Source organism: Macaca mulatta, chromosome 2, assembly GCF_049350105.2.
Source record: "Macaca mulatta isolate MMU2019108-1 chromosome 2, T2T-MMU8v2.0, whole genome shotgun sequence".
NCBI classification, from domain to species: Eukaryota; Metazoa; Chordata; class Mammalia; order Primates; family Cercopithecidae; genus Macaca; species Macaca mulatta.
In genome coordinates, this window is record NC_133407.1 from 140,864,182 (window position 1) to 140,887,474 (window position 23,293).

At 39.0% G+C, this 23,293-nt stretch overlaps 1 protein-coding gene and 1 long non-coding RNA gene across 3 annotated transcripts in view; one reads left to right on the top strand and one right to left on the bottom strand.

Annotated features, from left to right (window-relative positions):
- Positions 1-23,293, top strand: part of CNTN4 (contactin 4) — a 975,901-nt gene that overhangs the window by 26,561 nt on the left and 926,047 nt on the right. The window lies entirely within an intron of this gene.
- Positions 1-23,293, bottom strand: part of LOC144339537 (uncharacterized) — a 41,356-nt gene that overhangs the window by 15,341 nt on the left and 2,722 nt on the right. The window contains exon 2 of the long non-coding RNA XR_013414565.1: positions 7,187-7,276. This is a non-coding gene — a long non-coding RNA (uncharacterized LOC144339537). The remainder of the gene's footprint in view (positions 1-7,186; positions 7,277-23,293) is intronic.

Genomic DNA, 23,293 nt, shown 5'->3' on the forward strand with positions numbered 1-23,293 from the left:
TGGAGATGGAGTCTTGTTCTCTCGCCCAGGCTGGAGTGCAGTGGCTCTATCTCAGCTCACTGCAAGCTCCGCCTCCCAGGTTCTCACCATTCTCCTGCCTCAGCCTCCCAAGTAGCTGGGACTACAGGCGCCTGCCGCCATGCCCGGCCAATTTTCTGTATTTTTAGTAGAGACAGGGTTTCACCGTGTTAGCCAGGATGGTCTCGATTTCCTGACCTCGTGATCCACCCTCCTCGGCCTCCCAGAGTGTTGGGATTACAGGCATAAGCCACCGTGCCCGGCCTTCTATGAAGATTTCTAAGTTGCTTGGTTTTTATTTCCGGTGTGTGTGTGTGTGTGTGTGTGTGTGTGTGGTACATGTGTGCGTGTGTGTTTTAATGTTAAAAACCCCATCACATTTAGAATATCCCTCCTGATGAGTGTGATCAGCACTAATTGTGACTCTGTTGTACTAAAAGCTTTTTCCATAGTGTATCTTCATTGCAAGCAGCCATTGTCTGTGGACTCCTGAATAGAGTTATTTGAATGTCTGAGTATTAAAAAATTCACTGTCTTTACAGAATGTCCTCCAGTGAACATAGTTTTTCCTTAGGGCCTCTTAGGATCTCTAACCACTTAAAACCTACAAGCTCTTATGTGATAGGATGGAAAATGAAAAAAAATAAATCTCTACTGTATGTTAGGATGTCCATACTGCCTATAGCTCCTTAAGATAATGGCCTATGATTCTATCTTGTTTCTGCACCCAATACATGGCACATGTCAGAGTGTTGCAGATTTCCTAGGATTAAAGTGCTTAGTAAATATATGGATGAATTCTAATTTCAGTTTATCTGGCACCTTTTCTTGTACTTTCTGAGCAATAAGTAGATATCTGAGTTTCTAGTAGATTTATGCCATATAATTAAGAAATATTGATTTAATAATTTTTGTGTCCTGTGAACTTTATTTAATCATTAACTAATAAGATTTATTGAGCATCTTGCAGTTCTGTAGCCCTGTGCTTGATGGTGTTAGCTCCTTAGCACATAATTGTTTTGACTAGAATGATAATTTAAGGTAATTTGATATACAAAATGGAGTGCTGTGTATGGCAAAGTTGAGAGGAGGTGAGGAGAATATAGCTTCAAACCTGGTTGAAAATTCATCAAGTAGTATTTTTCTTACTTTAAATGTGCTTTGACCTCCTTTGTTTGCAAGCAGTAGATACTTATTTAGGTTCCTTTAACTGCTGGGGGTTTATCAAAAGGTGAAATACAGAAATAAGGAGATGAGAAATACTGTCCACATGGGAGATTCTGATGGGAATTCTGGGAAAGCTGCACAACTGTGGCACACCTTGACCTCACCTAGATGGAGGGTGGTTCGGAACTAGAAGGTCCTTTGTGACTTTTATCTGATTAGGAGTCGTAGCAGTTTGAGGATCCAGTTTTCATGGTTACATAGTTAATTTGGTTTAACTGTTTATTGTGTCTTTTTCATCTTTGTGGTTTGAGTTTTTCTCCTTTCTCAATTAATTGCTAGCTCTCTTCTCAAGAGAAGACTGGATTAGTTAAGTTACCATCTTTGCATCTTTGTGGGCAGTGCCCTTGCTGGAATCCACCTGACACCCTGTGGATCAGCTGCCCTTTGTCGGGTTCCCATCACAGCCCCAATGTGCTGTGGGTGAAGGGGTGACCAGGGTGTTGAGAAAGAGCAAGTGCATCAAGAAATTTCAGAAGTACCTTGCTGTGAATCATCCTTCACAGCCTAGTGGGTGCCGCCCCTCCCTTTTATTAAATTTTTTAATGAACTCAATATTTGATCAAATTAAGTGGAAAGAGGGAGGGTAGAATAACATGCTCCTGATATAATGTAAAATTCAGGCTAATTGAACTTGTGTGATGTGTCACAATCCTTTGAGAACAAGACCACGATTGAAACGAATCTCTTTTTTCTATTACTTTTTTTGATTGTTTAAAAAAATCAAGAATATTTCTAAAATATCAAAAAAATTACAGGAGAGATAATTCGAGTATCTTCACTCTTTACACTCCTGCCAAGAGTTCCCCACAACCCCACCAATTATAGAAGGATCAGATTCCATATTGGAAATTTATGCCAATTTCAATTTAGCTACTCAGTGCCAAGAATTCTTGCACCTATAGGATGCTAAAGGTTTGAACTAAATGGAGCCACATTCATCATTGTTGTAGAAATCTGCCAGTGCTTAAAAGGTGCCACAGGGAACTTTAAGTCATGCACCAAATTGAAAGATTGCGAGCTCCACTGGTGTAGTCAAAAGCAAGCTCAAAGCTGAGTGGCATCAAACCAAGAGTAGAAGATAACTTGTTACTGAATTTTGTTCTTCCTCTGAATGCCACTCTTTCAAGCAGAGCGGGGAAAATATGAAGTTTGTGTTGTTAAAAGATATTTATTTCCACACCCTAATTTCTCTTTCAAATTGCAGGCTTTTGCTGAGAGTGTTTCACTGAAACTTTTAAAGAAAGTGACACGTTACTACATGGAAAGACGAAGATAGAGTCTGGTTGGTAATGATTATACAGTCAGGGCTTTATCTGCTTGCAGATAATTTGTGGCTTATTTTTAACTGTCTGCCAGTTTCTTTTCTCATTGTTCCATTTACCTGCTGATTGCAACCCTGAGCCTATCAGTCATTTTTGAGCACTTGGTGAATTCTACTTTTTTAAACTGGCCAGAAGAAAACACATATTTCCAAAATGGACATATTGATACTAGCTAATATTTATTGAGTACTTATTATGCAGCAGATTCAATAGTTTAAATTTAATGTTTACAGAAACCTCACCATGGCAAGAATTATTATTACTCTTTTACTGTTGAATAGGGCGAGGCTTAGAAAGGTAAATAACTTGTAAAACTCTTAAAGGTAGTGAATGGCAGAGCTAGGGCTTGGATCCAGTGGAAACCTGGTCAATATTAATCCTGCACTGAGATATGATCACAATCTGAAGACTGTGAGCTACACTAAGACAGATTTTGTCAAACAAGCTGATATCATGAGGAGGTCAGTTTGGATGATGATGTTATCCATACCACGTCTCAAGAATAACTTAGGATGTTTAGCTTATGGTGGTGTAAATTCAGTGCAGGGGGATGTAATCGATGTCTTCATTTACATGAAACAATTTCAAGTGGAAGAAGATAACTTGTTACTGAATTTTGTTCTTCCTCTGAATGCCACTCTTTCAAGCAAAGCGGGGAAAATACGAAGTTTGTGTTGTTAAAAGATATTTATCTCCACCGTCTCTACTAAAAAAATACAAAAAACTAGCCGGGCGACGTGGCGGGCGCCTGTAGTCCCAGCTACTCGGGAGGCTGAGGCAGGAGAATGGCGTAAACCCGGGAGGCGGAGCTTGCAGTGAGCTGAGATCCGGCCACTGCACTCTAGCCTGGGCAGCAGAGTGAGACTCCGTCTCAAAAAAAAAAAAAAAAAAAAAAAAAAAAAAAAAAAAAAGATATTTATTTCCACACCCTAATTTCTCTTTCAAATTGCAGGCTTTTTCAGAGAGCGTTTCACTGAAACTTTTAGATCTGCTTTGCATTTGCACAGGGGTAAGATCTAAGACATATTAAAGAAAACCGTAAAGACCCAACTGAATGAAATCATTCATCAATGAGTGTGTTTCCACAACATGTAGTGAGTGTCCTATCAATGGAAACTTTTAACAAACTAGCTAGATTTTGGTTTTATAGGACTCTTAGATCTATGGATTGATTAAGATGTGTCTGTAATATTAGATGTATCTTAGAGAATACTTATCCAAAATGTACTTCATGGAACATGGAGGAGCTACAGACTAACATTTTCTGTGGTCAAATGTTTGGGAAATGCCTCATTTATTCATTCATAATATAGTAACATTGGAAATATATGCCAATTTCAATTTAGCTGCTCAGTGCCAAGAATTCTTGCACATAAACTATTTAGGAAAAGAAAAAAAACCACAAAATTTCATAAACTTTATGAAGCTAACATTTCCTGAGCTTTAACACTCTACATTTGTTGTTATTTTTTGATAGTAGGAAAGCCTTCTTGTGATACCATTAAGATCCCATAGAACATTGCAGATGCTTGTCCAAACCTGCCAAAAAATAACATCGTGTGCAGAGACTTTCCGTGGGCATTGGGTGCAGCTATTTGTAATGAGAAACAAAATAACTGTTGGCTTCCTTGGTAGACTTGTGAGAACCAGTAGTTCTGCGTGGTGCAGGGATAGATAAAGTTGTTTTAGGTATCTATTTTGCATTCTCTTTCATTCTAGGAAATAATCAAGTGTTGGTGGCATTAAATTTCCTTTAGCACACATGTAAAGAGGGCATGTTTATGGACTTTGACTTTAATTTCTTCTAACAAGCCTTATTTTCCCTGAGTATGTTTCTACTTACTTAAAAACAGATGCTGTCTGAAAAATTCATGAAAACCGAAAATATGCTGGAGACTTTGGAGAGAAGCTCTTCACCCTGTTATTAAAGTTAGATTGTTTTTAACAATTTTTTTTTGCATCATCTGCTTGGCAGTTAACCTCATGACCTTGAGAAACCTTTCTGGCTTTCCTATAACTCAGTTTCCTTCATTTACCTACCTACTTAACCAGATTGTACATAAAATCACATAGTATGTATAAATGGTTATATTAACAGGTAGATCCTTTCAAACCCACTTATATTGGTGGTTTTGTTAATGAATATTGCATTTGTGGCAGATAGACATGCTTCCTTAAATGAAGGTTTTCAAAACTGGCATTATAAGTAAATTTTACGTATTATCAATTGCTTGCTGTCAAAACTATTTGCACTGTGAATTGGAATACATCTTAAAAAATTATTTTAAAAGATGTAAATAACTAGTGGTAAAGTGATAGAGCACATCATAACTTTCTTCATTATCATAAGTAATGTGGCTTTGTCCATATGTTACTATCATTTGAATAATTCCTGTTTGTATTGTATGGGGGTTTGCACACTTTTGTCATCAACTTTTCTTTTTTATTTTCAAAACATAGTGTCAGGATTTTTCTTCTGAAATTAAAATTTAACCCTAAAGAAAATATGCCACAGTAGTTTAGTCTGCTTTTCTGGAGCTCTGAACCATTGAGGGCCAGAACTGACACTATAAGCAGGAGCAGCAGTCCCAAGATGGGATTCAAATATCAACCTTTGATTTATCTGATTCAGTATGAGTAAGAGGATACAATATGAGTGAACAGCAAACCTGCGAGAAACCTACAAGTATAAAACCAACGGTATTTAATTCAGGTAATAAAATAGAATTCTTAAACACACTCTAAATTAAAAATCCAGGAGATGCAGTTCTAATTACATGCCTTAACTTGAAGTAGGATATTTGCAGCTTATCAAGTTATATGTAAATTTGTTCCTTTGGCACAATTTGCCTATATAAGCAGTATTAGTTCAGAATAAAATGTTTATTTGTTACTGAAATTGGCTCTAGTGTAATTTTCTGTGTTTTAATACATTGTCTAAGTTTTGTGGGATCACCCTAGAGAGAACTGTGTGGTGTTTATTTTTTGAATAAACAGGTTTTTTGAATAATAATAACTTACATATCTATAGTCTCTTATCTGAAACCCTTGGGGTCAAATGTAGTTTAGAACTTTAGATTGTAGAATGGTAGTATGCTACTAGTGCTGTATGCTATGGGACATTCCAATAGAGAATCTTGGGCAATGGCCAAGCACGTTGACATTTCTTAGTGCTTGAATGGGATAAAGATCATAAAGAGCATCTTTTTTCAGCTGAGGTTAGGTTGGGCTGACAATGTGTTTGGTTTTTCAGAGCATTTTGCATATTAGAGCTGCAGATAAGGGATTATGGACCTGTAATATTAAATATAATAGCTGACATGTTTTGTGTTTATTTCAAGCCAAACATAGTACTTTACTTGTATTATCTCATTTAATCTTTGCAACTCTTTGAAGAAGGTGATAGTATTAATTTTGTTCTACAGATGAAGAAGAGTTTCAGAGAAGTTAAGAAACTTGTCTAAGGATACATACACCTAGTAAGGAAGTGGTAGAGTTATATTTCAACTAAGTCGAATTAGACACCAAATCTGGTGTGCAAAATAACTAGTTATCTTCCTCGTATTCAGTGTCTCTGATCTGCAGCCCATAGACTCAGTCTTACATCAACATAAAGGAAATTAATAGGAAGGGTATCAGGTGACAGAGTATCAGGCCTAGGGAATAATTGGGGGAAAGAATGGGTCTCAGTAGCAACACTTCGACAGTCTTTCTTGGCCATTTCCATTAGAATACATAAACTTCTAGTAGCAGTAAGATTCAGATGAGAGAGAATACTTGAGCTCATGTTGCCGTTAGCTAGGGTAAAGTAGGGTGTCACAAATCCAGCATGAAGGAGCAGTTTTCCTAAAGGAAAGTTGATTGCTCTCAGCAAAAGATGTGATTTACGTTAGACAGCAAACTCCTGTAAAATGTCCATTCTATGGATGATTGATTAATTGCAGATGAAACTAACATTTGGATGAAAACCCCAGTTAGTTTTTTAAGTATAATCCATTTTAAGTTTACCACCTGCTTGATGCCAGCAAAACAGTGAACTTGGCGTCTGAATACTCAGATTCCTGTCCCAGTTCAGACACTTTCTAGGTCTTGGATCTCAGATCTAGAATCAGTGAGCTTTTTTCTTATTTGTAATCTGAGAGCAACAGTACATCTCCTAATTTACCTAGTGGGCATTGTATTAGCTAAGATAGCTCAGAGAGCTTCTGGAAGTTCATACCCTATGTGTTCATATTTCCCATGCTGATTCTGTGTTTTCCTTGGATAACTGGCAGATGCAGTCGGGGGGATCCTGCATAACTTCTGCGGCCAAGTCATAAGGAGCCTTGCAGTGTCCACCTTGTTTTCTTGGCATCTTCACTCTAGGGGAAGCTACTGCCATGTAAGAAGTCTGATCATTATGCTGTGAGGAAGCCCAAGCTAACCACATGGAGAAAGATCAATTCCTGGCCAGCCAGCTGCTATTCTAGCTCTCCCAGCTAATGTGCCAGACATGTAAATTACCTTGGACATCCCCACCCAACCGAACCATTAGTTCATTTCAGTCTGAAGTGCTATCTGACTGAAATGGCATGAGTGATGCCAAGGGACAACTGCCCAGCTGAGCCCAGACCACTCACAGAAACATGAGGGGCAGTAATCCACGGTAATAAGTCACTAGGTTTCCCCGTAGTTTGTTATCCAATAGCAGACATCCAGAAATAGGTTTGCTGTGAAGAAGAGAGATAATGTTTTATATTCCTCAAATGAAGGTGAGCAGCTGCTTTATTATAATTGTTTTGACAATCCAGAAAGCAAGGTCTTTCTCTCTAATATCCTCAGAGGTTTCATTACAATTTGCCATTGTGATGAGGATAGTGATCATGCTGTACTCTCTGGACGGGGATAGAGAATGAGTGTTTGTGATTGGCCAGCATCCAAGATTGTCATCATTTTTCCTTAGTGCAGGAGTTTAAAACCTTCTGCCATTTTCTCACTCATATTTATATTTTCACAGTGAATGGGGTTTTCTCTAATACGATTACTGTCATAAAGTCGCTTCTTTAGAACTTCTGATGGATCCTCATTGTGGATGACAGGGCCCATTTCTCTGTTTTTGTAGACTTTCCCTCTGTCCAGAAACTATAGGGGAAATAAGATGTGATAGATTTTGAAAAAGTGATAGCAAGTCAAGAACAGTTGGCCAAACAACTTTCCAACAATTGGGACAGGCTGCCAGAGTGAATGTCAAAGAGAAATTGGTTCTTGGATGGTTTTACAGAACAAGAAGATAATGAAACTGAGAAATAAGAAAGAAGTAGGAGGCATGCAGAGGGACAGAAATGAAGGATTTGATATTAGGACACCAGAGCAATCAGTAGTAGGTTGTATAGCAGGAGTTGAGAAGCAGGAGGAGGAAGCAACTAAGGGTTGGTTGGAACTTCAACACTTAATGGGTTCATTCCCTCCTATCTGTAATTAATTCTAGCTTTAGTTACTTCATTTTCTCCTTAGAGGAAGATAAAGTGACATGGACTGTCTTCTTTATGTTATAGTTGTTTAGAATCAAAGGGCATTTTCTGTAATGTCTCTTTTCCCAAGTAATTCTTAAGATTTCTTAAGTGTCATTGTCTCATCAGATGGAGTCATAAAATACATGGAGATCTCCATACATTTTATGACTGTTGCTAGCAGAGGACTGGAATAACATAATGATGGTATTTTGCAAACAGTGATGAGGAGCAAATTGCACATTCCAATGTCAATCTATTCTCAAAAGAGTATAGCTCAAAATTTCTACAAAGCTTTTTGAAAGCTTTTCTTTTTTGAAATGAGTTTCTGATTTCTGTTTTTCCTAGCTATACATAGATTTTATTTTGAGGAAAATTTTAGGTGTAACATTATCCTTAATATTTACTGATTTGCTGTAGAATTTTAAACCGGACAAATGAAAGCCCTTGAGGATGAGAAATTTATATTCTAACATAGCAAAATAAATATATGTCTTGCAACTTGAATTGTTGTTAGGAAATTACTTGTGTGCCTGAGTTCATGAATTATTTAATTTAAGATTATTTTCCTTTTTCTAATTTATCACTGGCTAAGTCCTTTAACAATCTTTTGATTTATTAAGAGTCATTTTCCAGAATTAGATTTAAAGCTCTATTGTTTTCTTATGATTTTCCTATGAAAATTGACTATGTCTCTTATAAAGGCTATTTTTCTCTTCTATGACTTATCTCATTTCTCTATTATGAAAGGCAATCATTTTAAAACTGATGAAATTTTAAAAAATTGACCTAAGCTGGTTAAAAAACCAGCCCATTTCATGATCCTTCTTCACTTATTGGAAAAGACTGTCAAGTCAGGAGTTGGGGAATGTTCCGACCTCCATTAAGAGGTAGATGACTTGCTTGTGTCTAGAGGCATTTGTGTCATTTGCCCCTCAGTGCTTGCTGCAGTTTTAAGGAAATTGTTCTCCTATTGAGGTTATGTATCAGAATTACCCATGAAACTTTTTATTAATAGAGATTCTCTGGCCTCACAATGAGGTTTATTAAATCAGAATCTCCAGGGCACTGGTGTGCTGAGCGAGCCTCCTAGGTGATTGAATTCGTACCCAGTCTGCATCTGAAAACCACTGCTTTTCAAAGAAAGGCAGACAGGTGGATGGATGATAGGATCCAGTCTGACACATGGAAAAGCTACAAGAAGGGAGCATGGAGAAATCCTTCATTTAGGGAGACATGAGTACTGTGAATGATGGTGTAATCACTACTAAAAATTTCTCAGGTTTCTAAGGAAGTTTTATGTCCTCAGCTGTCTTGATGGTGTCTCCAGCCAAGCTCTAATGCAGTGATTCCCAACTAGGGGCATCTTGGTCTCCAGGGGCTATTTGACAATGACTGGTCCTGTTTTTGGTTGTAATAACTAAGGGGATGCCACTGGCATCTAGTGATTAGAGGCCAGGGATGCTGCTGAACATCCTCAGTGCAAAGGGAGCCTTGTGTTAGTCAGAATTCTCCAGAGAAACGGAACATACATGATGGCCCAGCTTATGTGGGAATCATGCAGGAGTTTTCTCTTACTCAAGTTTTTGTCCTATTTTGAGCTCCAGTTGATTGGATGAGGACCTCCCACATTATGGAGGGCAATCTGCTTTACTTAGTCCGGAGATTCAAATGTTAACCTCATCCAAAATATCCTCACAGACACACCCTGAATTACATTTGACCAAATGTCTAGTCAACCTGTGGCCCAGTCAAGTTGATATATAAAATTGACCATCACAGCCCCTTACAACAAAGAGTTATCAAGCCCCAAATGTCAGTAGTGTCAAGGCTGGAAAACCCTGATCTAGTGAAGTGCAACAAAATCCTCAAAATAAAAGTATTCTGGGGGCCAGCATTGAAAAGAATGTGGCAGGGCCAGGCAGGAGAGCATTAGAGATGGCCTGTGTGGACCTTGAGGAACCCAGATGAGATAAAGAGGAGGAGAGGGCATGAATATAGGATAAAAGCTCGAGACAGGAGGAGATGGGGTTAAAATGAACATCAGGAACTTGGAAAGAGGGATGTTCATCAGAATGTTATTTTTCCTAGCAGTGTTATGTAAAATACAAGTGCTATCTATCTTAAAGTCTGAAAAAGTTAGGGCCAATTTAACATCAACTTCAAGATAGTAAATCTTTATTCTGTAAGATGTAATGGTAGTTTTTAAGCCATGAAAATTGGAAATGTAAGACAATGGTAGCATATGTGAGCCAGAGAGAATTTGATGGTAAATTTGTAGTACAGAACTTTAGACTTGTTTTTACCAGGAAGAAGCATCAGAGAAACAGTGAGAGTAATCAACGCATATTTGTTGTATTTCCGAGGCTGGTAATGGAGCTAAAGTGTGGGGCAGAGCTTTTTATTTGAGAAAGTGGGGAAATGGGGCTGGTCAATGCAGATGAAGGGGTACTAGGGGAACCTTATCATGTAAAATACACTCTCTGTCTTCACAAGTGTAGCTCTAATTGCCTGACCTGTGTGCAGATTTGTTGTTCAGAACAAATGGGGTTACCACAAGTATGGAAAATGGTTCCTGGTCTACAGTGAATTGGAGAGACTAGAGAGGCAGGCTAGTGCTCTTAAATAGCAGTGACCCGTCTGAGTTCATTTTTCATCACCTTTCTGGTAAATATTCCTAATTTTCTCTAGGGAATGTGCTTTCTCCATGTTTGATCTGTTTTTTTTCTGAGAGGTGTTTGGTTCATCCTGGTTGTAGGGTTGGGTTTGTGATACAGACATAGCCTCTCAGAGGCATTTGGCCATAAGTCTTATCCAGATGTGGGCTCATGACCCCAGGTCAATCTAGTCAGATCTGCTGATGCTAATTCTGAGGCTCTTTTCTTTCTTTACTTTTGTATTTGGAGGTGTAAGGGTGTAATCCCAAGTTCTTGGCCATAATTTTGCCATACTATAGAAAGGGACCTTTTCAAAATGTAGTTAATTCAATGAAGACCAGAGTTGAGAGACGTTATATCATTTGTGCTCCTGGATGAACCTGTACCTGAAGCAAGGTTGTCTCAGTATTCTGTTATGTAAACTATTAAATTTCTTTTTGGGTTATACTAGTTTGTGTTGTTTCTTTCACTAATGACTGAACAAATTACTAAAAGATACACTGAATTATTAGGAGAAACTGTCCAATTAGTAAGTGATATAGCCAACTAATAACTAATTAATTAATGTTTCGTACTCTATTATTTGGGCTCTGTGTATATCTTGGTGATACTCTTCCATTCTTGTTTGTGTTTTGGAGAAGTTGACAAAAATGCAAAGGCTGTCTCTGGTAATGCTTGGTTTAAAGCATATTTCATATTCAGAAAGTTGTTTTATTTGAGAAGCGACGTGATAATTGGTTTTGAGAGTATACATCTTAGACAATTAAATGGTTACATTGCTTGCTTCCTGGGTTTAAAATAAAAGAAAAAAATCAAACAAATCCAAGGGTATTCCAGTTGTATAAATAGGGACAACACAGTTTATGCTATTTGTAATTACAGATACCACTCAAAAGAATTGATTCTGTTTACTTTTGTATTAGTGTACTGTGGAAAGTCATTAATTATAAAGTCTGTTCTTATCCAACAACATGCAATAAGTAAAGATGAAAATAGAGAGATTATTAGTTTGAAAAACTGGTTGCATGCCATCCAGTTTTATATGATTGTTGAAATGCAAACAAAACAAAACAAAACCCCACAGTTCTTAAATAGGACATTTGTGACATAAAAAATTAGAATCTAGGAGCAGGAAAATATTTTCCCAGTATCTAGAGCCATTGAATCAAAATAATTGTGTAGATCACACTTTAGTTCAGATATAACCTAAATAAATTCTCTAGCCAGGGCACCCATCTGTCAAAAAATAAAACTCTGGCCCTTATTTAAAATGGCTCCTTTAGACTGAGGTCATCTAGCTGTATCTAAATTGGACATGAAATGTCAATTTCATACCTTTCAGTGGCACATTTCATATTGCTCTACTTAAGGTTATGTCAGCTTTACCCATAAAATGCAAGTGATTTAAGTCTTATTCTAAATGAACTAACCAGATATATCAGCAATGGGCACTGCCTTGCCACTGCAGACAAAGGGAATGTGTGAAGGGAAGACAGAAACCACTTCTTCTGTTTCTTAACTCTGAAAGTATGAGGTGTTCCAGGTCGGATGTCTTGTCTGTATTTTCGTTCCTTGTAAATGATAATTGGGGGTGAAGGGATTAGAAAGATGCTTTATTAAAAATGAATTTTATTGTCTGCAGGCGATTTACTTGCTTAAGTTATATTTGTGAGTTATTATATGTAACTTTATCACATTGGAAAGTTTATGAACCTTGTGTAGAAAGAAGATTGCATTTGGGGAGCTATGCACATCATGGCTTTTTCACAAGTGATAGAAAAGTACTGCAGATGATTTAAGGAGGAAGAAATGAATTTTTTGAAAGATTTTGAGTCCAGCAGGGAGATAGGACAGTCAGTCTTGGATGATGGCACGGACAAAGCCAAAGCAGGCCAGGCAGGCAAGGGAGTAGTGTTGTGAACACCCTACCCTACTCCTACCTACTGCACCTGAGTGTTGCAACTGCCTGTGTTGCCACTATGTAAATACTGCTCCTTAATATCTGTTTGTTTGGATCCGAATTCAGAGCCCTGGGGACAGTGCATCTCATTGGCTGAACATGTATCAGCCGTTGGTAACCAAGCTGCAAAGAGGCTGGGAAAGTAAGTAGTCGGCTCATTTAGCTTCTAACTGGAATGTGATCATCTCCCAATATGTATGTCCGTTCTTTCTTTCTCTCTCTCTCTTTCTTTCTTTCTTTCTCGCTCTCTCTCGCTCTCTCTCTCTCTCTCTCTCTCTCTCCTCCCTCCCTTCCTTCCTCCCTCCCTCCCTCCCTCTCTTCCTTCCTTCCTTCCCTCCCTCCCACCCTGCCTCCCTCCCTCCCTCTCTCCCTCCCTCCCTTCCTTCTTTCTTTCCTTCCCTCCCTCCCTCCCTCCCTCCGTTTCTTTCATTCAGATGGAGTCTCGCTCTGTTGCGCAGGCTGAAGTGTAGTGGTGCAATCTCGGCTCACTGCAACCTCTACCTGCCGGGTTCAACCGATTCTCCTGTCTCAGTTCCCTAGTTGCTGGGACTACAGGCGCCAACCATCACGCCTGGCTAATTTTCATGGTTTTCTTTTTTTTTTTACTAGAGGCAGGGTTTCACCATGTTGGCCAGGCTGGTCTTGAACTCCTGACCTCAAGTGATCCACTAGCCTTGGCCTCCCAAAGTACCGGGATTACAGGTGTGAGCTACCATGCCCGGCCCCAGTATGTCTTCTTATAGTGGGGGTATCTCAAAAGAGGAAGAAGCTTCAGATGCTTGGCAGCTGAAATGGTTAATTTTATGTCAACTTGACTGTATCATGGGGTGCCTGGACAAAACATTGTTTCTGGGTGTTACTGTGAAGGTGTTTTAGGTTGAGAACACCATTAGAATAAATGGACTCAGTAAAGCAGGTTGTGAGTGGGCATCATCCAATTCACTGAGGGCATGAATAGAACAAAAATACCAAAGGGGGAAGAATTAAGAATTTGTCCCTTTCTCTTCCTGCCTGCTGGTTGATCTGGGACATTGGTCTTCCCTGCCCTGGAACTGGTATTTATACCATCCTGGTTATCAGGCCTTCAGACTTGAACTGGAATTACACCATTAGCTCTTCTCTGGATCTCCAGCTTATAGATGGCAGATTTTGGAACTTCGCAGTCTCCATAATCCTATGAGCTAATTCTTTATAATAAATTTTCATCTATCTATCTATCTATCTATCTATCTATCTATCTATCTATCTATCTATCTATCTCGCCTATGGGTTTTCTTTCTCTGGAGAGCTCTGACTAATAGAGTAGCCAAAGCAAAGACAGTTTTTCTGTGTATGGTTTTATGGGGAGTGGATTTTCAGGAAAGCAGGACAAAGATTTTTTCCAGGGCACTTGGGTAGTGCATCTTTTTTCCTCTAACAAATGGGGGAGAATGTGGCCTTCTGAGTATTGGGTTTGCTTAATGAACCAGGAGAACCAATGTTTATAAATATTCCTTTAAATGGAAGAGCATAGATCCTGGTTCATAGTGCCCGTAGTATATTTGTAATATTTTCATCACACCCCTAGGCCAAAGAGAATACTCAACATTAAGTAGTAGTATTCATTAGGTAGGTAGGGTGAAACAAGTGAATAAGAATTTATGTACTAACATAATTTGAAAAAATATATATCTTTAAAAAAAACACACAAATTGAAATAAATTTTTTTTTCTTAAATAACCACCATTGCTTACTAATGGGATATATCCTCCTTTTGGGCCCAGAATGACTTCACATACATTGGAATTAGATTGGACACTGCTACCTGATTCCCTGTCTGCATTGATTTTCATGAAGCACATTTTATTACAGCAATGGCTATGAACCCAGCTTTGCAAAGATATAACATAATGAAAAGGAATGTAATGCAATCAAATATTGAAACTGCAAACTACCTCGAGCTATCCCGAAAGTTGAACATAGCTTGGGAGTGGTAGACATAGATTGTCATTGAGATTCTAATGTGATGATGATGGCAACTTGAGTTGAAGGGCATTCTTGCAAGACTGCTTGGTTGGGGAGTGTCAGGCCAACTGGATGGCTCCAGAACCAAGAACCTGGGAAAAACTATGCCAGTGTGCACAGTGCACACTCTTCCTTAGTGTAACCACTCTGCTTCTGATGTGTTTTGTTGTCTAAATCAGTCAGGAACCTATCACAGATGTGTGCATCTTTTCCTTCCAATCCACAAAACCCACCTGATACAGTTTGTCTGTGTCCCCACCCAAATTTCATCTTGAATTGTAACCCCTATAATTCCCCCATGTCATGGAGGGAACCCAGTGGGAGGTAATTGAATCATGGGTGCAGGTCTTTACCATGCTGTTCTTATAATAAGTCTCACAAGATCTGATGGCTTTATAAAGAGGAGTTCTCCTGCACAAGCCCTCTTGCCTGCCACCATGTAAGATGTGCCTTTGCTTCTCCTTTGCCTTCCACCATGATTGTGAGGCCTCCCCAGCCATGTGGAACCGAGATTCCATTAAACCTCTTTTTCTTTATAAATTGCCCAGCCTCAGGTATGTCTTTATTAGCAGTGTGAGAACAAGCTAATACACCAGCTGAAATAATGTACCTTTTAAAATCCTTATTTATGGATTGATGAGAAAACAGAGCTTTCGTTTTATATGATTAACAGAAGATGAGTGCCTCTGTTGCCCAGATCAGACTGTCTTAGTTCATTCAGGCTGCTATAACAAGTTACCATTATCTGGGTAGCTTCTAAACAACAGAAATTTATTTCTTACAATTCTAGGGACTTGGAAGTCCAAGATCATGGCAACTTCAGACACTTTTGGGGAGGGCCCACTTCCTGGTTCGTAGATGGACCTTCTTACTGTATTCTCACATGGGTAGAGGAGGTAACAGAGCTCTCTGGAGCCTCTTTTATAAGGGCACTAATCCCATTCATATCCTAATTACCTCCCCAAAAGCCCCAACTTTTAATAGCATCACCTTGGGTATTAGGATTTCAAGATATGAATTTTGGGGGAACATACACATCCATAGCATAGGCCAGTTAAGAACGAGGTATATATGAAAGCATGGCTCCTTTCTTTCTTGGTACAAAGCTGGTGTATGCCTCAAAATTTATATTTTGCACTCAGAAAAATTATTCCTTTTATTCCCTGAACTGCTTGTTCATGTGATCTCTACTTATGTATGCCCAGGTTTTTGATGTGTGTATGAGTTGGCTGTTTCATTGTGATGGAACATCTTTTGATTGTGTTAAGAATTCCAGCTTCTTTTCTTTAAAGATCCTGTTTTATAATCTGCCAGCCTGGAGCACACTCAGTATACAGTCTTCAAGGTTACGGGTTATGTGAAATTTCAAATGAAATATTACTTACTCCTGTTCTTCAGCTGGAATATCAGTTGCTGGGCGAGTTGGAGAAAAAAATCCTAAAATGCAGAGCACCTTAGCATTTCTACAATGTTGTTATGTGGGGTATTGTGATAGGCAGAATGCTGGCCCTGCCCCAAAGATGCCAGTGTCCTAATCTCTGGAACCTCTGAATATGCTACCTCACATGGCAAAAGGGACTCTGCCAATATGATGAAGGTAAGGATCTTAAAATTAGGAAAAAATTCTGGATTATCCTGGTGGACCCAATATTTTATAAGGGTACTTATAAATGAAAGATAGGGACAGGAGTTGTGATTATGTGATTGCTGACTTTGAAGATGAAAGAGGAACATGAGCCAAGGATCAAGGTCAGTCCCTAGAAGCTGGAAAAGCCAAGAAAACAGACTCTCTTATAGATCCTCCAAAAGGAACAGGAAGGAAGCCCAGCCCAGTCTTAATTGTAGCTCAGTGAGACCCATTTTAGACTTCTGATTTCCAGAACTGTAAGATAGTAAATGTGTATTGCTTTAAATTACTACATTTGTGGCAATTTGTCACATCAGTAGTAGGAAATGAATACAGCTATAAAGTGGAAGAAACCATGGAAAGTTCACTGAGCCTTTTTAGATTAATCTTTAACTCATATTCTAAAATCATATAGCTCCCTGAGTCTCAAATTGATAACTACATAACTACACTTTCACTGTTCTCAGGTTTACTACAAGCAGAATTACCCCATATTGGTGTTCAGGCAGATGTATTCTCACTATGAAATACTTTTTAATTGGCGTTCTTATGATTGCCTCCAAAATGTTTAAACCTTTTGACAGTTGCATCCATTTTATGAATCCGTCTTCAGTAGTAAAGATTGAAATGCTCTAAACCACCAACAATTAGTAGTTTAATCAGGAGAGAGTGGTTTTATAAATCCGAACCTGCTGGTCATTAGACCTCACTGCCATCATTATGTATTTCTTCATCCTGATGCATCTCACATTCATTTTTTGACATTTTAATGATTTCTGTCATAGGCATATTAACTGTCCACATGTAAATGTGATGGACACTGCTTTGGTTTAGCATGGGGCTATTTTGATTGGTCATACAGCCAAAGAAGGAAGTAAAGGATATAAACAGTGTGGGTGCTTGTATTTTTTTCCAATATTTGTGGAAGCATCTGTTTCTACATATGATTGGCACAAATGATATCTTTTTGAAAAAATATTTCATAATTTCTCCAAAATATACCAGCTTTCTGGTTTTGTTTTTAGAGCTAGAGACTTTGTCTGCCCTCCTGACTTTTGGATATTCTTTCTTTCCTTTTTTTTAATTCTTTTTTTTTTTTTTAATACTTTAAGTTCTAGGGTACATGTGCACAACGTGCAGGTTTGTTACATATGTATACATGTGCCATGTTGGTGTGCTGCACCCATCAACTCGTCAGCACCCATCAACTTGTCATTTACATCAGTTAAAACTCCCAGTGCCATCCCTCCCTCCTCCCCCCTCCCCATAATAGGCCCCAGTGTGTGATGTTCCCTTTCCCACGTCCAAGTGATCTCATTGTTCAATTCCCACCTATGAGTGAAAACATGTGGTGTTTGGTTTTCTGTTCTTGCAAAAGTTTGCTGAGAATGATGGTTTCCAGCAGCACCCATGTCCCTACAAAGGACACTAACTCATCCTTTTTTATGGCTGCATAGTATTCCATGATGTATATGTGCCACATTTTCTTAAAACAGTCTGTCACTGATGGACATTTGGGTTGATCCAAGTCTTTGCTATTGTGAGTGGTGCCGCAATAAACATACGTGTGCATGTGTCTTTATAGCAGCATAATTTATAATCCTTTGGGTATATACCCAGTAATGGGATGGCTGGGTCATATGGTATTTCTAGTTATAGATCCCTGAGGAATCGCCATACTGTTTTCCACAATGGTTGAACCAGTTTACAATCCCACCAACAGTGTAAAAGTCTTCCTATTTCTCCACATCCTCTCCAGCACCTGTTGTTTCCTGAGTTTTTAATGATTGCCATTCTAACTGGTGTGAGATGGTATCTCATTGTGGTTTTGATTTGCATTTCTCTGATGGCCAGTGATGACGAGCATTTTTTTCATGTATCTGTTGGCTGTATGCATGTGTTCTATTGAGAAATGTCTGTTCATATCCTTTGCCCACTTTTTGATTGGGTTGTTTTTTTCTCGTAAATTTGTTTGAGTTCTTTGCAGGTTCTGGATATTAGCCCTTTGTCAGATGAGTAGATTGCAAAAATTTTCTCCCATTCTATAGGTTGTCTGTTCACTCTGATGGTAGTTTCTTTTGCTGTGCAGATGTTCTTTAGTTTAATTAGATCCCATTTTTCAATTTTCGCTTTTGTTGCTGTTGCTTTTGGTGTTTTAGACATGAAGTCTTTGCCCATGCCTACGTCCTGAATGGTATTACCTAGGTTTTCTTCTAGGGTTTTTATGGTTTTAGGTCTAACATTTAAGTCTCTAATCCATCTTGAATTAATTTTCGTATAAGGAGTAAGGAAAGGATCCAGTTTCAGCTTTCTACTTATGGCTAGCCAATTTTCCCAGCATCATTTATTAAATAGGGAATCCTTTCCCCATTTCTTGTTTTTGTCAGCTTTGTCAAAGATCAGATGGCTGTAGATGTGTGGTATTATTTCTGAGGACTCTGTTCTGTTCCATTGGTCTATATCTCTGTTTTGGTACCAGTACCATGCTGTTTTGGTTACTGTAGCCTTGTAGTATAGTTTGAAGTCAGGTAGTGTGATGCCTCCAGCTTTGTTCTTTTGACTTAGGATTGTCTTGGCAATGTGGGCTCTTTTTTGGATCCATATGAACTTTAAAGCAGTTTTTTCCAGTTCTGTGAAGAAAGTCATTGGTAGCTTGATGGGAATGGCATTGAATCTATAAATTACTTTGGGCAGTATGGCCATTTTCACAATACTGATTCTTCCTATCCATGAGCATGGTATGTTGTTCCATTTTTTTTGTGTTCTCTTTTATTTCACTTTTATTTCACTGGTTTCTAGTTCTCCTTGAAGAAGTCCTTTATGGCCGGGCGTGGTGGCTCAAGCCTGTAATCCCAGCACTTTGGGAGGCCGAGACGGCCGGATCACGAGGTCAGGAGATCGAGACCATCCTGGCTAACACAATGAAACCCCGTCTCCACTAAAAATACAAAAAAAAAAATTAGCCGGGAGTGGTGGCGGCGCCTGTAGTCCCAGCTACTCGGGAGACTGAGGCAGGAGAATGGCGGGAACCCGGGAGGCGGAGCTTGCAGTGAGCCGAGATCGCGCCACTGCACTCCAGAGCCTGGGCGACAGAGCGAGACTCCGCCTCAAAAAAAAAAAAAAAAAAAAAAAAGAAGAGGTCCTTTACATCCCTTGTAAGTTGGATTCCTAGATATATTATTCTCTTTGAAGCAATTGTGAATGGAAGTTCATTCATGATTTGGCTCTCTGTCTGTTACTGGTGTATAATAAGAATGCTTGTGATTTTTGCACATTAAGTTTGTATCGTGAGACTTTGCTGAAGTTTCTTATCAACTTAAGGAGATTTTGGGCTGAGATGATGGGGTTTTCTAAATATACAATCCTGTCATCTGCAAATAGGGATAATTTGACTTCCTCTTTTCCTAACTGAATACCCTTTATTTCTTTTTCTTGCCTGATTGCCCTAGCCAGAACTTCCAACACTATGTTGAATAGGAGTGGTGAGAGAGGGCATGCCTGTCTTGTGCCAGTTTTCAAAGGGAATGCTTCCAGTTTTTGCCCATTCAGTATGATATTGGCTGTGGGTTTGTCATAAATAGCTCTTATTATTTTGAGATATGTTCCATCAATACCGAATTTATTGAGAGTTTTTAGCATGAAGGGCTGTTGAATTTTGTCAAAGGCCTTTTCTGCATCTATTGAGATAATCATGCGGTTTTTGTCTTTGTTTCTGTTTATATGCTGGATTACGTTTATTGATTTGGGTATGTTGAACCAGCCTTGCATCCCAGGGATGAAGCCCACTTGATCATGGTGGATAAGCTTTTTGATGTGCTGCTGGATTCGGTTTGCCAGTATTTTATTGAGGATTTTTGCATATATGTTCATCAGGAATATTGGTCTAAAATTCTCTGTTTTTGTTGTGTCTCTGCGAGGCTTTGATATCAGGATGATGTTGGCCTCATAAAATGAGTTAGGGAGGATTCCCTCTTTTTCTATTAATTGGAATAGTTTCAGAAGTAATGGTACCAGCTCCTCCTTGTACCTCTGGTAGAATTCGGCTGTGAATCCGTCTGGTCCTGGACTTTTTTTGCTTGGTAGGCTATTAATTATTGCCTCAATTTCAGAGCCTGCTATTGGTCTATTCAGGGATTCAACTTCTTCCTGGTTTAGTCTTGGGAGAGTGTAAGTGTCCAGGAAATTATCCATTTCTTCTAGGCTTTCTAGTTTATTTGCGTAGAGGTGTTTATAGTATTATCTGATGGTAGTTTGTATTTCTGTGCGGTCAGTGGTGATATCCCCTTTATCATTTTTTATTGCATCTATTTGATTTTTCTCTCTTTTCTTCTTTATTAGTCTTGCTAGCTGTCTATCAATTTTGTTGATCTTTTCAAAAAACCAGCTCCTGGATTCACTGATTTTTTTCGAGGGTTTTTGTGTCTCTATCTCCTCCAGTTCTGCTCTGATCTTAGTTATTTCTTGCCTTCTGCTAGCTTTTGAATGTGTTTGCTCTTTCTTCTCTAGTTCTTTTAATTGCGATGTTAAGGTGTCAATTTTAGATCTTTCCAGCTTTCTCTTGTGGGCATTTAGTGCTATAAATTTCCCTCTACACACTGCTTTAAATGTGTCCCAGAGATTCTGGTATGTTGTATCTTTGTTCTCATTGGTTTCAAAGAACATCTTTATTTCTGCTTTCATTTCGTTATGTACCCAGTAGTCATTCAGGAGCAGGTTGTTCAGTTTCCATGTAGTTGAGTGGTTTTGATTGATTTTCTTAGTCCTGAGTTCTAGTTTGATTGCACTGTGGTCTGAGAGACAGTTTGTTATAATTTCTGTTCTTTTACATTTGCTGAGGAGTGCTTTACTTCCAACTATGTGGTCAATTTTGGAATAAGTGCGACGTGGTGCTGAGAAGAATGTATATTCTGTTGATTTGGGGTGGAGAGTTCTGTAGATGTCTATTAGGTCTGCTTGATGCAGAGTTGAGTTCAATTCCTGGATATCCTTGTTAACTTTCTGTCTTGTTGATCTTTCTAATGTTGACAGTGGGGTGTTGAACTCTCATTATTATTGTATGGGAGTCTAAGTCTCTTTGTAAGTCTCTAAGGACTTGCTTTATGAATCTGGGTGCTCCTATATTGGGCGCATAGATATTTAGGATAGTTAGCTCTTCCTGTTGAATTGATCCCTTTACCATTGTGTAATGGCCTTCTTTGTCTCTTTTGATCTTTGATGGTTTAAAGTCTGTTTTATCAGAGACTAGGATTGCAACCCCTGCTTTTTTTTGTTCTCCATTTGCTTGGTAGATCTTCCTCCATCCCTTTATTTTGAGCCTATGTGTGTCTCTGCATGTGAGATGGGTCTCCTGAATACAGCAAACTGATGGGTCTTGACTCTTTATCGAATTTGCCAGTCTGTGTCTTTTAATTAGACCATTTAGTCCATTTACATTTAAGGTTAATATTGTTATGTGTGAACTTGATCCTGTCATTGTGATATTAGCTGGTTATTTTGCTTGTTAGTTTATGCAGTTTCTTCCTAGCATCGATGGTCTTTACATTTTGGCATGTTTTTGCAATGGCTGGTACCGGTTGTTCCTTTCCATGTTTAGTGCTTCCTTCAGGATCTCTTGTAGTGCAGGCCTGGTGGTGACAAAATTTCTAAGCATTTGCTTATCTGTAAAGGATTTTATTTCTCCTTCACTTATGAAACTTAGTTTGGCTGGATATGAAATTCTGGGTTGAAAATTCTTTTCTTTAAGAATGTTGAATATTGGCCCCCACTCTCTTCTGGCTTGGAGAGTTTCTGCCGAGAGATCTGCTGTTAGTCTGACGGGCTTCCCTTTGTGGGTAACCCGACCTTTCTCTCTGGCTGCCCTTAACATTTTTTCCTTCATTTCACCTTTGGTGAATCTGACAATTATGTGTCTTGGAGTTGCTCTTCTCGAGGAGTATCTTTGTGGCGTTCTTTGTATTTCCTGAATTTGAATGTTGGCCTGCTTTACTAGGTTGGGGAAGTTCTCCTGGATGATATCCTGCAGAGTGTTTTCCAACTTGGTTCCATTTTCCCTCTCACTTTCAGGCACACCAATCAGATGTAGATTTGGTCTTTTCACATAATCCCATATTTCTTGAAGGCTTTATTCATTTCTTTTTCCTTTTTTTTCTCTAGACTTCTCACTTCATTTTATTCATTTGATCTTCCATCATTGATACTGTTTCTTCCAGTTGATCGAGTCGGTTACTGAAGCTTGTGCATTTGTCACGTATCTCTCGTGTCATGGTTTTTATCTCTGTCAGTTCGTTTATGGCCTTCTCTGCATTGATTATTCTAGTTATCCATTCTTCCATTCTTTTTTCAAGATTTTTAGTTTCTTTGCGCTGGGTATTTAGTTCCTCCTTTAGCTCTGAGAAGTTTGATCGACTGAAGCCTTATCCTCTCAACTCGTCAAAGTCATTCTCTGTCCAGGTTTGATCCATTGCTGGCGATGAGCTGCGTTCCTTTGGAGGGGGAGATGCGCTCTGATATTTTGAATTTCCAGCTTTTCTGCCCTGCTTTTTCCCCATCTTTGTGGTTTTATCTGCCTTTGGACTTTGATGCTGGTGACGTACTGATAGGGTTTTGGTGTAGGTGTCCTTTGTTTGTTAGTTTTCCTTCTAACAGTCAGGACCGTCAGCTGTAGGTCTGTTGGAGATTGCTTGAGGTCCACTCCAGACCCTGTTTGCCTGGGTATCAGCAGCAGAGGCTGCAGAAGATAGAATATTGCTGAACAGCGAGTGCTGCTGTCTGATTCTTGCTCTGGAAGCTTTGTATCAGGGGTGTACCCTGCCCTGTGAGGTGTGAGGTGTCAGTCTGCACCTAGTGGGGGACGTCTCCCAGTTAGGCTACTCAGGGGTCAGGGACCCACTTGAGCAGGCAGTCTGTCCGTTCTCAGATCTCAACCTCCATGCTGGGAGATCCGCTGCCCTCCTCAAAGGTGTCAGACAGCTGTCAGACTCCACCCAGGG